Source organism: Lycium barbarum, chromosome 6 (genome assembly GCF_019175385.1).
Source record: "Lycium barbarum isolate Lr01 chromosome 6, ASM1917538v2, whole genome shotgun sequence".
NCBI lineage: Eukaryota > Viridiplantae > Streptophyta > Magnoliopsida > Solanales > Solanaceae > Lycium > Lycium barbarum.
This window is the reverse complement of record NC_083342.1, coordinates 19,518,075-19,535,385: the sequence shown is the minus strand read 5'-3', so window position 1 is coordinate 19,535,385 and position 17,311 is coordinate 19,518,075. Positions and strand designations below refer to the sequence as shown.

Genomic DNA, 17,311 nt, shown 5'->3' with positions numbered 1-17,311 from the left:
TTTAATACAAGTCATGTTTTATGAAATTCATTGGATTCTTAGCCAACTTTATCATGTTCATGTTTTGGGGAGTTGCACAGATTACCGAGAAGGTTTCATACCTGAAACTACATATGCCAACGTATGATAAGGATTGCTCTGCCCAGTAGGATGATTCCTTCATATTTTCCCCATTGAGGGATTTGGATCCATTCATGTCATGTTCACGTCTTCTAGCAGAGATCAGACGTCACGTGTTAACGTGGTGGTTACATGTCGGTTATATTAATGCTCTCCCAACATAAAATGTTTTTACCCATGTTATATATGTATTTATGTCCATGTCAGATACACATTTTCATGACCAAGTTTCAATTTCAGTTTCAACTCTCATCATGTCATTTCATGTGCCATGTTTATTTCATTCAGTTGCTTTACATACCAGTACATTCAATGTGCTGACTTCCCCTTTCTATTACCTGGGGGCCTGCATTTCACGATGCAGGTACGAATTTACAGGATGATGGATCTACTTCATAGGACCACCCACGTATCAGCTTTTGGTGAGCCCCACCTTCTTCGGGGTTTAGTCATTATTTACTTTATGCTAGTTATGCATTTAAGGTATGCTGGGGGCCTTGTCCCAATAGTTACGTTTAGCAGTTCAGACTCATGTTAGAGGTTTCATAGACTAGAAAGTTATGTTATGTCAGACGTTTGGAGTCGTATAGCCATCTTTGGCTCATTATCTATGACAATCCATATTCATGTTTTCTTAAAACAAGTATTTTATTTGATATTTATGATATCCCATGTTTAGGCTCATTATGTGTATGTCATATTCCGCTCATGTATACCTCATGATGATTCACCAAGCCATGTGGTTCGCTCGGTCACATGCCGTAAGGCACCGAGTGTTGTGTAACGTCTAGGCCGTGGTTCGGGGCGTGACAAAGCTTAGTATCAGAGCCCTAGGTTCAAGAGCCTTACGGAGTCTATGAAAACGTCTCCAGTGGAGTCACTTTTATATGTGTGTGGCACCCACACATATAAACAGTTGACCACCAAGACATTTAAGATTGTCTCACTTCTTTCAACTCTAGATCGTACAATAAAGCTATGTTCTCATAAATCACTCGAACTCGTGAGTTGTTTCCCATTCTACTGAATACGCCTCGTCTTAATGGATGAGGAAGATGTAAATCTAATCATTATCGATGTGTTGCTTTTAGATGGAGTTATCAGGAATTAATCTAACTCGTGGCATGAAGCTTAGAGCAGTAAGTAACATTCTTTTTCCATCAAATCATGAACGTATCGAATGTGTAAGCGGCAAGAAGGAAATTCGAGACCCAAGACTTGCCAAATAGTGCATGGTGTGTTTATCAAGTGTTAGTACCATTTGAAAGACAAATTTCTGTATGGTAGCACACATGGGTTATATACCCTATAGAATAAGTTTATTTGGACTCTTTGACCATGGAGTTATAGTATAAAGATGATGGTTTAGATTTAAGACCCTACGAGGTAACAAGTTATGAAGTTAACCGCAGTAGGCATAAATTGTCGACAGTAGTTTTGAGCAGGAAATAGCCTAAGAGCAAACCACCTATAATACTAGAAAGTCTCGACTTTTTCAGGGATATATTTTTTTGCCATATGATCCATGCACATGACTAATAAGGGACTGAGTACGGTAGGAAAACCACAAGCAGACGATATTGGATTTTTAGGAATAGTTTTAAATTATTTAAGCTTATTCAGATCAGACCAAGGGAGTATGATGTTAGTAAGTTACTAAAAGAAGCAGATATTACTATGAGATAAAAGATATGACAATTCCCTCTTAGGTTATGTGATTAAGCATTTATTCCCGATGTGTATAGTATGATATAAATTTGAAAGTGTATAAGGAGTTTGGGGTTAGTTGTTCCAATTTCTCGTTTGAGATAGATGAAATTCCCTAAGTCTCACTACAAAAAAACAGCGTTTAGTGACGGACGTATTCCATCGCTAATCAGCATATATCTGTTGCTAAACATGTGTTGCGACGGATTAGAGACGGAATGTCGTCTGTTACGATTTTGCGCGTTGTAACCTATTAGCGACGGAAAAATGAAATCCGTAGCAAACTTAGCGACAGAGTAGCGACGTATGAGATCTGTTCCACATTATAGCAACGGAATATTTTGTTGCTATTGTTATGAATTCCGTGACTAATTTCATATTTCATTTCGTCGTTTTAGTAAATTAGCGACGAAAATCATTGTCGCTAATCCGTCGCAAAATATTAGAATTATTTGTGCCTGCATTTAGCGACAATACAATGTTTGTCGCAGTCTGTAGCCTACTGTTTTCCCTCTAGCAACGACCAAAATTCGTCGCAATTCTGTCACAAATATTTTTCTTCCAATTTGTTTTTTTTTAAATACACCTGTTGAAACATACTAAATACAAATTAATAAATACCCTTAAAAATGACTGACATTCACATAAAATAATATTTATAAAAAAGATTCAAAATAGATAGCGGAATCCTAATCGTTAAGTCCAAAACACCGACAACACCAAGCTATCAACTACCAAAAGAACCCACACATCCATCAAGTATTGTTAGTGCATAATTTTGTTCTTTCTAGCAAAAAGCAGATAACATAAAAAACTAATGCATGGGTGAAGGACTACTATCATCATCAGAAACGAAAGGATCAACATCGTCAACATTAGCAGTAGTAGGAGGAGGCACTATGGGTGTCACAACTGATGGTTTGTCAATAGGAGTATTTGGATGATGTGATGGTGAAGAAATCACTCTGCGTGCCTTCTCAATTCCGAAGTTGTAAACATCTGCTTTGTAGGTCAAATAACCCCATAGCGCATACTCGGGTGCCATGTATCCTCTGCAGTTATTAACATACAATTATGTTACAAATTTTACCTAACCATACTACTGATAAGATAAAGGCAATAAAGAAATCTAGTTTGGATTTTACATCAGAACTTACATTGTTCTAGCAACTCGAGTGCTAATATGGGTATTATCATCTACAGTAAGTCTAGCTAGCCCGAAGTCCAAAATTTTGGGATTTAGATCTCTATCTAGCAGTACATTAGTAGCTTTAATGTCTCTGTGTACAATTCTAAGGCTTGATTCCTCATGAAGGTAAGCCAGACCTTTAGCAATCCCAACACAAATCTTGACCCTTGTTGGCCAATCAAGTATCAATTGACTTTTCTCTGAATCTAAAGTTGTCCATACTAAAATGTTAATGGGCATTTCATAGAGATCGAACTGGTAGTAGTTTAGAAACTTTTCTTAAAAGAGAAGGTGTAACTTACTAAATAATGCGCAAGCAAGGCTATTATTTTCCAAGTATTCATATACGAGCAGTAATTCAGTCCCTTCAATGCAGCAGCCATGCAGATTAACAAGATTCGGGTGCTGCAAACAAGAAATCATGCCAATCTCATTTAAAAATTCACGATCCCTGTCTTGATGAATGCGAGAGCTGCTTCACTGCAACCAAAGTACCATCAGATAGCCGGCCCCACATCAAATATTTGGTCAGAGTTCACAAACAATAATGATAAAGAAGATACTACATTACTATTGTTACCAGAATAATACCTTGAAAACTGCGCCAAAACCACCTTCCCCTATCTTGTTAGAAGCATCGAAGTTATTAGTGGCAGCCTTTATTTGCTTTAAAGTATAAGAAACGGTCTGCGGCTCCATGCCCTCTAAATCTGTCATGGAAATATAGACTTTACTGGTTAATCATCTATTTACAACTCACAACTTCTGGATATGGAGTTTCGTTGATCATCATTTCATTACAATGTGCTCTTTCATATCAGTAAAGCATGGATCATCAGCCTAGTCACAAAATTTGTTGGTTAACGTTACTTCTTTCTAACACTCGTTCAATGATCACCTGTTCTCTGTTTCGTTTTGCATTGCAGATAGCCTTTCCTCCAAAGTGCGCTCATTAGCAACAGGAAAATGCATGCGGCCACTACTCCAACAATAATATAAGCAGTAACACTCTTCTTATCTTCCTCTGAACAAGATCCAAAAGCTGCACAGAAATGAAGACAAGATTATTAGTGTATACAGAAGTACGTGTAATAGCAAAATGAGATTGAATCAGTTAAGAGTCAACCAGTTGATTAGAAAGAACTTCAACACGCATATGTCATTCATGGGAAAATAATAGCAAAGTCAATATGTGTGCGCTCATCCAAATAGATTTCCTCCGTTTCTAAACCATCAGCTTACGAACAACATCATTATAAATGGTGAAATTTTCCCCCTTGACATTACTACTAAAAAATATACAGCCTCCATCCCTTTTAGGCAGAGATAATGGCAAACACAACTGCTGTACTTAAACAGTTCTAATATTAGTATCGAACTTGTCTGCTGCAAGCCCGAAACTTGCAAGGACCAATTAACTTGGCTTTTGATTGTTCATTCAAATGAATAGCTAATAAGAAATATAGTGCGTGTATATAAAAGAGAGGCAAATAATTTCAGAATTCCAGGGAAGTAAAAGCTACACTCATCAAGAATTACGAGAGCTTGTAGCATCATAGATCAGTAACATACTAATACTTATAGTTGGTACAGAACCACACGCAGATCAAGCCAGGTACAAATTTTAATAGCTTAATTCAAAGAAAAATTTCCAATAATAAATTAGGAATGTTATTGAAAATTTACTCTTTCAATCATTCAAGCAGGCTGATTTAAAGTTCACAGATTGGCTTTTGATGCTGATAATGTTTTACTTGTCTCAAAATAAATGTCGCAACTCTGAAGAAACCAAAGCAAATCAACTGTTCAGAGAAATACCCCACCAGTTATCTTTTGCAACTTCAGAAGCCAACTGGTGTTCAAATAGCACGGTGAAAAATGGCAAGAATCAGAATTCCCCACATATTGACATGGATCATCTTAGATAGCAGACAAATTATATTTTACAACGGAAGTTTATAAACATTGTCAACCTCACAAATAGCCTAACAGAGCATGTAATCATGCACTCCATTGCAGTATTTCTTGTAGAAGCAAATAAATTATCATGTATGAACATGGTCATATGATATGTACGATCTCTAGAATATCTCTGTGGGACTTCAAAATGATACATGTCTTTTTGTGTTAGTTTTTTACAGAGGCATGCATAAATACACAATATACTTGAAGGAAACCGAAGTGATAAGTGTAATAGTAGATACACTATGATATTCCCCTTAAAATGATGAAGGTTGAGGAACCTTACTTGGTTTGAGTGAAATAGCAGATATTAGCGGACCGTAATGTCCTCTAGATGGAATTCTAGTAGTTCCTTTGCCAGCCTAATAAAATCGGATCTCCAAAGTATTATCTGTGACACTGGTGTTAAAATGCCTAACCACGGGCCTTAGAACTCCATCAGCCTCATTCACAATATTGAAGTCTTTCCAAACTAATTTCTCCTGAAGTAGAAAGAATATTGTGTAGGTACCTTGTTGAAAGTCAGGGGAATCAATTCAATGAGATGTTATAATATATTCAGATTAATAGTATACGATATTCTTCCAATTCAAACATCTAAGTATAAAGGAAAGATAAAATTTTGTATTCTAGTATTATAAACTTCTATATAAAGAGACTCTACTTTCTTATTATTGATCTAATACCTTCCATCTAACGCTTCCGGCCAGACAAAGTTTTTCATTTTTTTTAATTTTATTTTTATTTTTTTAATAATTTTACAAGGCTTTTCTCTTTGCAGGTCCAGCAGCACCACTCCTTTCCTCTCTCTTCCAGGCTTCAGCCATCTTTTGGGCAGCACGTGCCAAATATCAACAGTCCTATTATTTGTCCAGCTAGCGGATGTGTCACCATGCAGACAGCACAATCTCGCTTCGTAGAGAGTGTTTCTATTGCGACTAGTACAGAAACGTGTTTCTAGTCAACATCGGGTCAGAGTCATGTGAATATTAATCATCACCAAGTCAAATACTGTTGATTGCCAGCTATCCAATCAAGCTGGCACGGTGCTTGCTTCTCATTAACCATCTAGTTAAGCTAGCAACATGAATGCCCTCAAATTCAATAGTAACTCCTACTCAATTTTGTCTGAGTAGCAACCTGTCACTTTTCACTTTTGATTTGCAAACTCGAGTTGCTTTATCACCTTGAGTTTGGAAGGCTTGTTGAAGGAGAATTAATGCAGTGATGTGTTAAAATATATTCTAGGTTAATGGTAGAGTGCATTTTTTCTAAGTCTGTAGGGGTAACTTCCCATATGTAATAATCCTTATTTCATTTAGGTTAGCTTACCATATTAATAATTGTCTGAACTTCTATATGTGGAGGCATTATATGTCATCCTACAACCAAATCCAATACAAGTTCTCTTTTTCTTTCCTCTATTTTCACACATCTAACGTAGATTAACAGTATAGAAATTTTGCTATTCGAGTGACGAAAAGGAAGGCCAAGTGGCTAAAGATATATTGTCAGATTCTTGCTACTGTTGGATTTCATATTACATATGAAATTGAATAACTTTCCAGAGAAGTAAAGAACATACTTACACCAAGGACAAGTGAAATCCTTCGTACATGGAAGAATTCTCTTTTTGTAGAAGTTAAAGCACAAAAGCAGTTAGACTCAACTTTGAATCAGATAGGAAAGCAACCACTTCTAAAGCTCAGTTTCATCAGAAATCAGAATTTTAAGTTTTCAGAATAATAAGGAGAATCATCTTACAAGGGGCTTACTGCTGCAGAGCTCTTGTACAAGTTCAAATACAGATTCCTGTAGAAGGAATAATTATCAGAACCAAAGATGCTTATGATTATCCAATAAATAACTTAAGAGCATGAATTAACAAAAATGGACCTTTCCTTACATGTTTTGCTGACAAGCATTTTGGTCAGGTCCTTGCCAGGTAAAATTATTGTAGGAAAGATCACTGCATGCAACGGATGTTGTTAGATGGCTTCTTCCCGATTATGAACCAAGCAATTGTGAGATTCACATGAAGACAAAAATGTGGAAAAAATAATGCCAACGTGAACGAGTCAAAATTCTTTTCGCATGCCACGGCACAATCACTATGTTTATGAATAAAAACTGTGACATGTTCCGCAAGGACTGAGCCCATCATACACCAACAGAGATTGTTATGAAATTAAAATATTAATAAATGTATACTTACACATTTATTCCATTCTTCAGTATTGAGTCTGGTGTATCTCCACTGAGCATGTTGCCAATAAGAAACCTATGCAGAGAACATCAAGCAGTTACGGAAGAGCAAATCTGGAAGTACAAGAGTGTGTTATACACTTCATACTCTAATTTTCTTATAGAAACATAAAAAGGACGTCACTTTTGAGAGAATCCACTCTTTGTAATTCAACTTACACAAACTTTAGCATACTTATAGAACTAATATTGTTTGGGATTTCTCCAACTAACTTGTTGAAGGTAACGTCTCTGCAGAAAATTAAACAGAAAATCATGATTATAAAGTACTTATCAGAAGGAGGAAATAAAGATATGAATCTGTGCGCACAAACTCTTACAACTGCCACATGTATATTGTAGGAGCAAAATATGTAAGAGTCAACTCTATATGTTAGACTAGAGAATGTACAGGAGAGATACAAGAAGTGGAAGGATGAGACGTTTAATGAAAAGCAAAGAGCAGCATAAAACCTCTTGATATCAGGGTGTCATATACTAATTAAGAAGCAGCCGCCTTGTTTCCCTATCAACCTCAATTATCTTTAAGAACTGGAAATGCTAAACATTTTCAAGTCACACAGAGCGAACTAGCTGTGATAAATTTCAACCTTCCATATAAAGAAATTAAAAGGGGCTTTATATTTCCAATGATTTCCCAATTATTTTTGACTGGAGAATGTAGTGTTAACTGAAAGAGGAACCAATAAAGGACAGTAAATAGTGTGACCTCAGAGCATCCAATGGTTACAGACAGCGGGGGAAGACAGGAAACAATGTAAAAGCTTTCTCTCAATTTCATACCATGCATTTTTAATGCGGCTGAAGAAGTTTGAATGTGGTAGAAAAATAATTACGTGTCGCATACCACCAAAATTTCATTTTGCCAAACAGTAAGTCCATAACTTACAATGTTTGCAGATCCTTCATCGCCCAAATATATACAGGAAGCTCTCTCGAAAGGCTGCAGTTTCGCAATACCCTTTATCCATTTTTAATTAGCTTAACGAAAGATAGGATGCTTAATAGCACACTCTAACTGTACAATGGTTTCCACATATCGGTATAATTTGACCTACAACGTTTGAATGCCCGCGATATCACTCAGTGAAGGAAATGTCTGAGCTGGTCCACCTATGTCACTGATCCTCCTGTATACAAAATTGACCATGAGAGAACTAGCAGAGAGTAAATGCTCTACAAGAACCTAATGAAAAATAGTTAAGTAATGTCGAAAAGTTCTATACTTACAAATCTGTTAACTTATTCAGAAGAGATATGTTTGATGGAATGGGACCCTCTAGTCCGGTGGCATGCATCTCCCTTCATATATCGTCAAGAAAAAGTTTAGAAACTCTACCAATCTTCTTTTTTGAAATTCGGGAGGTATTTCCAAAGATCTTACAGTTTGGTAAGTTGTTTCCAGTTCTGTATGAAATCTGGAATCTGTCCACTGAAATTGTTATCATTTATCCTACTGTTTAGAAAAATTATACTGTGAGATATTCTATTCCACGAAAAATATAGGAGCTAAAAGAATCTGGGCTAGAATTTATGTCTTACAAATCTGTTAAATTTACGAGTTCAGAAAATGAAGTTGGCACCTCTCCCACCAATTGGTTGGAGGATAAAAACCTGAAATTAGAAAAAGGAATAATCACCCACTCATCTATGCATCAATCATTCACGTGCCAAATGTCAATTATTCACGTTACACCATAAGCTACAATTACCTTTAGAGTTTTCATTGTTATCAATTCTGATGAATCAATCTTCCCGGCATTTATCAGCTTTGCAATCTTTCCCAACCCAACTGGCTGCATGGAGCACATAAACAAGGAACAATTAAACAGAAGATAACCACTAACATTAATCCAAAGGTTTACAACCATCAGTGGTTTCACTATCCAAATAAATCTTCACATATCTTTACTCAATCACAAAATAATATTAGTAACGTATTTACCATATCATCCAAAAAAAGGGACTTTTAGTAACAAAAAGTTGTGCCTGACATGATAATTGGATAGCACTTGTATGGTGCAAACAACATATTTAGGTAGAAGTTGTACTAATATCTATACAACCTTTACTCACAGCACATCATCCAACCTATCGTACATCCAATCACGCTCTAGATTATTCATGTTCCTATTAATGTTGACATAAACAAAGCAATCAAATTAATGTGCTGTCTTCATATCATTAATACAACCGAATGACCTCTAAATGGAAGAACAAGCTGAAATAACTTAGTGAAACAGAACATATCATTCACCTTTTAGTTAAAAAAAATGACAAACTGAAACAAAGATGAAACTGAAACAAAAACAAATCGAGAAGAAACCCAGTTCACTAACACTGATTTCAAATCACAGAGTACAAAAAAATCGAGTAAGAAACGCAGTTCACTAACACTAATTTCAAATCACAGAATATAAAGAATGTTGATTTCTTCAAGCTTTTTCTCGACATGCAACGAATTAAAACAAACTTTAACCACCAAATAATATTATCCTACAAGATTTAGCACAAACAAAGGTCGAATTTCCATTTTCATCAGATTTTGGCCCAAATAGAGATTCCCAACACTTAACCTTCAAATAAATTATAAACCCAACAGTTTTCAAGACACCCAACTTCGATTTTAGCCAAAAAAACACTTGAAGACACTCTGTCCTTTAGATAATAAGCAAAAAAACACAGATATCTTAATTTCTATTTTAGATTTAATGTCAGAAAACACAAAGAAGGAGATAAAGAAGAAAGAAACTGCCCATAAAACATAGAAAAATCAAAACATACCTTTCCTTTAGATAAAAGATGCAGCATAAGAAGAGAAAAACACAATATAAACCCTAGATTCACATTATTTTGATCTTTGTTGTGCTCTCTCTCTCTCTCTATGTTAGCAATTTCGAACACTCTCTCTCTATATCTGTGTTGGGTGTGTTTGAACTGAAATGAAATACATGTTTACCCTAGGAGATATCTTTTTTTAACACTTAACGACGGAATAGCGACGGATATTATATTCCGTCGCTAAATAATACATTGATTTCTTTTAATGATTAATATTGCGACAATTTTTTCCATTGCTGCAAATATATAATTTTTTTCGAGAAAAATTAAAAGGCCTAGCGACGGATTTTTCGTTGCTGAATCTGTCGCTAAATAAAAATAAAATTTGTCGCGCCTCTTCTGTTGCTAAATCTGAAGTGAAATTTAAGGCGCCAATATTTCGCGCTAATCATTAGTGACGAAACTCAGTTTTCGTTGCTAATCCGTCACTATATAATAAGATAAAATTTTAGTTGCTTTTCTCGCGACAAAATGAGCAATCCGTCGTTAATTAGCGACAGAATATGGTTTGTCGCTAATATTCTGTCACTAAACGCTGGTTTTTTAGTAGTGTGTGATCCATGTCTATAGTTCAGAAAGATAGTATACAACCCTAGAATAGAGTCAAATGAGGAATAAAATTTAGAAATAACCTTATGTTTCACTTTAGTACTCAGAAAAGAATTAGAGAACATGATGCTAGCAAGTGGTTAACAGAAGCATAGTAAGTAAGTTTGAGTAGATACAATGAATAAGAAATTTTCAGCAGAGTTAGTAGAAGTACGATTTGAGTTACATAGTCAAGTTAACACTAGTGAGTAGGTAACTGTCTAAATACACCAAAGGCGTGTTAGAACCCAAATGGTTTAAGTTAAATTCGAGGTATAGAAATGGGCGAAAGAAGAAAACCATCTAAGCAGTAAGAGAACAAGCTACAGAAGAATAACCTTTAAGAGTTATCAGAAAAGAGTTTTCCCCAACACTGACAAAGCAAGTATGTCAGTTATGTACATTAAAAATCCGTTCATTTAAGTAATCTAGTTTTCCCAGTAGTAAGACTTGCTTGAAATAAGCCGAAGAAATGAGTCATTAGTGTTTTAGAGGAAATTAGCGGAACCACTAGATGACCACTTATCGCTAAATCGAGGGATCCACAGGCTTTAAATGTCAGCTTTTGAACTAAGGGGGAGATCGTGCGATAAGGTGCTGATATAGATTATGTGTTTTGTAAGTTGATAGGTGTTAAGGAGATTATGTCAGAGGATCACAGTTTCATGTATCCAAGATAAGGTGCGTAGAATGTGATTTTTGTCATGTCGTTGAGATCAAGTACTAGGTAATTATGTTATGAGATAAGGTTTTAGATCGAATAGCGGGTTTTAAGGGTGTGACGGTTCCAATTCCAGACTAATTCATGCACTATGTGGTACTAATGCCCAGATGTACTCAACTCGTGCCTTTCGTACCTATATCATGCCCATTTTAGAGCTTTACACTTCACGTTTAAGATACAAGAATTAAGACTACATACGATAGTAAGCTATGCAAGGGAATTTCCTTTCATGTTTTGCACATAAGGTTGTTCTCCTGTCTAAAGTTAAAAACTGCATTCATGTCCCACATATTTATTGTGCTTTTATACCCATGTCCACGTTCTAGATTCTAAGTGATTTTCTATTATGATGTTGACGTTGATAAGGATCGAAGGGAAGGTAACATAATAGTTCAAAGACTAAGAATCCTATGGAACCCACACCTATTCCTTGGAAAAGAGGAGAATGCCTTGGGTAAACAACTTATTTCGACATTAATGATATACTACCTATGTTTTCACGTACTCATGTCCACGCTATATTAATTCGAGCATCCACCTATAGAAATAGCATAATAATGATGCTGGTAGGCAATAATGAGAGTAATTCAGGATGGATGTCCTATCCACGATTCTATGTAACGCATGCTTATGTTCCTCTAGCTAATGTTTTACGATCATGATGAAATGATTCCCTTTTTCTTTCGCTAAGTATCTATGCCTTGTTATGTTCAAGGTGTCATTCTACCCATGTCTTAGATGCTCGAAGAATGAATTATTCCTACCTATAATCCATTCTTTCATGAACCTTATTTATAACAACAGCGTTTACTCACGATGATAAGAGTAAGCTGTGTTGATGTTACATCCTGAAACAATTTTGCGCTACCAAGATTGTAGATGGCATAGTATGAGCTCAAAGAAGAGTAAAGTCATACAAGGATTAAGGATGAAGATTATATTATATGAGTAGTACATGGGAAGTTAAGCAAGTCGTAAGAAGGACCCTTAAGCCAAATGTGGGCATAAGCCTTCCAAAAAGGATAATTTAAGGAGATTTTATCGGATGATCTGATTTGAAGAGGCCAAAACGCTATTATAAGTTTGGAGTTTGGAAACACACCAAAAATGAAAGTTGTAGATAATTGAAATAGCTTTCCAACCATAGGTCGGGGGCCCTCATTCGATATCGGGATCAAATGTTATGCGCATTTTAAGATAGGCTGTCAGGGCAAGAAATTAACCCTACGCGAACGCGCCAGAAGGTGGTGCGAACACGCAGGGCAAGACCCTGCAACTCAGCGCGAACACGTCACGTGGCAGCGTGAATGCGCTGAGTAAATTTTATGTCGGTCCAAGCAGGACCTGGACCGTTATAAAAAGGGGTCACCCTCCTCATTTCCTCATCCAAAACACCCCAAATCCTCTCTAATCTTCTGGAAATTTCCCCAAACTCCCAAGACCCACTTTTAAGCCAAAATTAGGTATAGTTCCCAAATTCCGGTCCAGACGGCATATAGTTACGACTACAAAATCGTATAGTGACGCGTTGTGGCTTAATATTTAGGTGGAGAAGTGAAGATATAGCAATATTATTGAGAGGAAGGTATGAATCTTTTATTATTAATATTAATCTTGGTTCCTTTACGGAGATAGAGCTTTTAAATAGTTATAAAATAATTTGGTTGGTGGAAATATGGGATAAACACCATATGGGATGTTTATGATGTATTTTGGTATTGAGAATATTATGGTTGATGTTGGTATTGTTGTTTTTGTTGTTAGTTGCTGAATTGAGATTTCGGGCTAGGCATATAAACAGGGGAGATGCTGCTCGATTTTCGACAGGATATAAAATAGTTTGATTTGAAAACTTAGGGCAAGTGTGCGGTAATGAGTCTGACGTTAGTGTGAATCCTTTCGAATGTAGATTTACGAGCTCGGGCGGATAACCATAGCTAAAAGGAGGTCGAACAGGTATGTTAAGGCTCGTCCCTTTCTTTCAAAGGCATGATCCTATGTTATGTTTCCATATATATATATTTCCCTAACCTCCTTGATTTCAAAAGTTAGAAGTTCATGATTCAAGGCATGACTCCTTTCATGATAAGCCATAAATGTTTTCCAAAATGTTCGTATTTTCCAAACCAGAGATTTATGATTCTGTGAGCTCTTATGACAACAACGATGAACATGCTCTTACCATGATAATGATGATGTCAAAGATGATGATATTTCTATGATAATGGTAATTTTATGATTAAGGACCCCAAGCTTATGATTTCAATGTTATAATGAGAATGTTGAGTTATTTCATGATTTTCTCAATTTTATTCATTGTTGTTGATCTCGCTTTATAATAATTGTTCCTTCAAGGTGGGATAGAGCGATGATGATTGTTCCATACTATAAATCGGAGGTTACCGACCTTACGTCACTCCGATAGAATCGGAGGTTACCGACCTTACGCTGCGGATAATACATGCCTCGAATACTGAGTTAGTAGAATTGGCTTCGTATAGATTGCGAGATATGGCCGTCCAGTGGTATAATGCTTGGATATCTTCGCGAGGAGCAAATGAACCTCCCCCAGTTTGGCAAGAATTCACAGGAGCGTTTCTATGACATTATCTACCACCGGCGGTCCGACGTGCCCAAGCGGATAAACTCCTGAATCTCAAGCAAGGGAATATGAGCGCCCGGGAATACAGCCTCCGCTTTAATTCTTTAGCCAGGTACGCCCCAGCCATGGTAGCCGACATGGTAGATCATGTGCATCGATTTGTGAGTGGGTTAGAGCCACATTTGTTTAAGGAGTGCTTGACGGCCTCACTCTAGGTTGGGATGGATATCGCTCGCATTCAGGCCCATGCCCAAAACCTGGAGGAACGGCAGCAGCCGCAGAGAGGTGAACGTGATTTTGATAGGGGGCGCAACAAAAGGGCCAGATCTTTTGGTGCTGGCAGTGAGTATAGAGGAGGGCAGAAAAAACAATATTCTAGGTATTCAGGCCAATCAGTGGCCAGCGCACCTCCTCGATTCGCGAGTAAAAGATTTGATCGTCCTATCTATTCGGGACAGGCCAGAGTTCTAGAGTTTCAGGGTCCCAGCATAGAGCCGATTCTAGCCGGACGAGATCACCCCTACCACGGTGTACTCAGTGTGGCAGGGCACACTCTGGACAGACTCCAGTAGGTCGTGGCCGAGGCAGAGGAGGAGCACCCAGTTCAAGCGGCTCTCAGAACCGTATATATGCACTAGCAGGACGACACGATCTTGAATCTTCCCCAGATATTGTAACAGGTATATTATCGGTATTCTCCTATGACGTGTATGCATTGATTGATCCAGGTTCTACTCTGTCATATATTACTCCTTATGTCGCTAACTGCATTGGGATGAAACCGGAGCCGATTAAACCTTTTGAGGTAGCTACACCTGTAGGAGACCCAGTAGTAGCCAGGCGGGTATATAGGGATTGTATGTTCGTAGTTTGCGATCGTCCTACTACTGTAAATCTACATGAGCTGGAGATGTTAGCTTTTGACGTTATTATGGGTATGGACTAGCTAGCCTCCTGTTACGCTAACGTTGATTGTAGAATGAAGGTGGTCCGATTCCAGTTCCCAGGAGAACCAGTGTTAGAATGGAAAGGCAATGCGGTGTCTCTGAGGGGTCGATTTATCTCCTACCTCAAAGCGAGAAAGATGATTTCCAAAGGCTACATTTATCATTTAGTTCGGGTTTAAGATATAGAAGCAAAACCACCAACTCTTCAATCCTTTCCTGTAGTGAATGAGTTTCCAGACGTGTTCCCAAACGAGCTTCCAGGTCTACCACCAGAGCGGGAGATTGAGTTTACTATCGATGTGTTGCCTGATACTAAGCTCATATCTATTCCCCCATATCGAATGGCCCCTGCAGAATTGAAAGAGTTAAAGACGCAACTGAAGGATTTGCTTGAAAAAGGCTTCATTAGACCCAGTTCATCGCCATGGGGAGTGCCTGTGTTTTTTTTGTAAGGAAGAAGGATGGTTCTTTACGTATGTGTATTGACTATAGACAACTGAAAAAGGTGATGATAAAGAACAAATACCCACTTCCAAGGATTGATGATTTATTCGATCAGTTGTAGGGAGCCAAGTAGTTCTCAAAAATAGATCTGAGATCAGGATACCACCAAGTGAGGGTTAAGGAACAGAATATCCCAAAAAATAGCTTTTCGAACCAGATATGGCCATTATGAGTTTAGAGTGATGTCATTTGGGTTGACTAATGCTCCAGCGGTATTCATGAATTTAATGAATAATGTATTCAGGCCCTTCTTGGATCTATTTGTAATTGTGTTCATCGATAATATTCTGGTGTATTCTCGATCGGAGGCAGAGCATGCAGACCATTTGCATACTGTTCTTGGAATCCTTCGAGTCGGGAGTTATATGCCAAATTTTCAAAATGTGAATTTTGGCTGAATTCTGTGACTTTTCTGGGTCATATTATTTCCGCTGATGGTATTCCGGTAGATACTCAGAAGATCGAAGCCGTGAAGGATTGGCCATGGCCTACAACTCCTACAGAGATCCGTAGTTTCTTGGGTTTGGCCACTTACTATAGAAGATTTGTAGAAGGATTTTCTTCCATCGTTGCACTACTGACGAAGCTAACTCAGAAATTGGCTAAGTTTCAGTGGACAGATGCGTGTGAGCGCAGCTTTCAAGAGCTAAAGCATAGGCTGACTTCGGCCCCAGTCCTGACACTCCCCGAAGGATCGAAGGGCTATGTTATTTACTGTGATGCTTCAGGTGTTGGACTGGGTTGTGTATTGATGCAGCATGGCAAAGTAATAGGTTATGCTTCGAGGCAGTAGCGGAAACACGAGAAGAACTACCCGATTCATGATCTGGAGTTAGCAGCAGTGATTCATGCCTTGAAGATATGAAGGAATTATTTATATGGTTTTCATGTTGATATCTATACAGATCACAAGAGTCTCCAATATATCTTTAAGCAGAAAGAGCTGAATTTTCAACAGAGACAGTGGCTAGAGCTACTAAAGGATTATGATGTTGACATCCTATACCATCCAGGGAAAGCAAATGTTGTAGCAGATGCTCTTAGCCGTAAATATATGGGCAGCTTGACGGATGTGCAGCCATAAAGGAAGGAGATAGTTCGTGAGATTTACCAGCTAGCTAGCCTTAGAATACGTTTGGCTAATTCTGGAGATAGTGGAGTTTCTGTTCGAGAAGTTGTTGAGTCCTCTATCATAGAAGAAGTAAAAAGATGTCAGTACGAGGACCCTATTCTGGCACAGTATAGAGATACAGCTCTTCAAAAGGAGAAGACCCCATTTGAGGTTACACCTGATAGAGTACTACGGTATAGAGGCAGATTGTGCGTACCTGATGTTGCCGGGCTACGACGGCAGGTTATGGGTGAGGCATATTATGCCCGTTATTCTGTTCATCCGGGGTCAACGAAGATGTATCATGACCTCAGATGCTTATACTGGTGGGATGGCATGAAAAGGGACGTAGCGGAGTTTGTTGCTCAATGCCCAAATTGCCAACAGGTTAAGGTCAAGCATCAGAAGCCCGGAGGGTTACTGCAAGTTATAGAGATTCAAACTTGGAAATGGAGGATATTAACATGGACTTCATTACAGTCTTGCCTCGCTTCCGACGTAAGTATGATTCTATATGGGTAATAGTGGATAGACTCACGAAGTCAGCCATTTTCTGCCAGTCAGAATGACATACTCAGCAGAGGTTTATGGAAAGTTATATATCAAAGAGGTAGTGCGACTTCATGGTATGCTAGTGTCCATTATCATTGATCGAGGAACACAGTTTACAACTAATTTTTGGAGGTCCTTCCAAGAAGGTCTGGGAACGTAGGTGAGACTTAGTACAGCGTTCCATCCACATACTGGCGGG

The 17,311-nt window shown here is 37.8% G+C and overlaps 1 pseudogene; it reads right to left on the bottom strand.

Moving 5' to 3' along the window:
* Window positions 1-2,466: 2,466 nt before the first annotated feature.
* The window catches only part of LOC132643903 (probable LRR receptor-like serine/threonine-protein kinase RFK1), a 30,649-nt pseudogene continuing 15,804 nt past the window's right edge, over window positions 2,467-17,311 (bottom strand).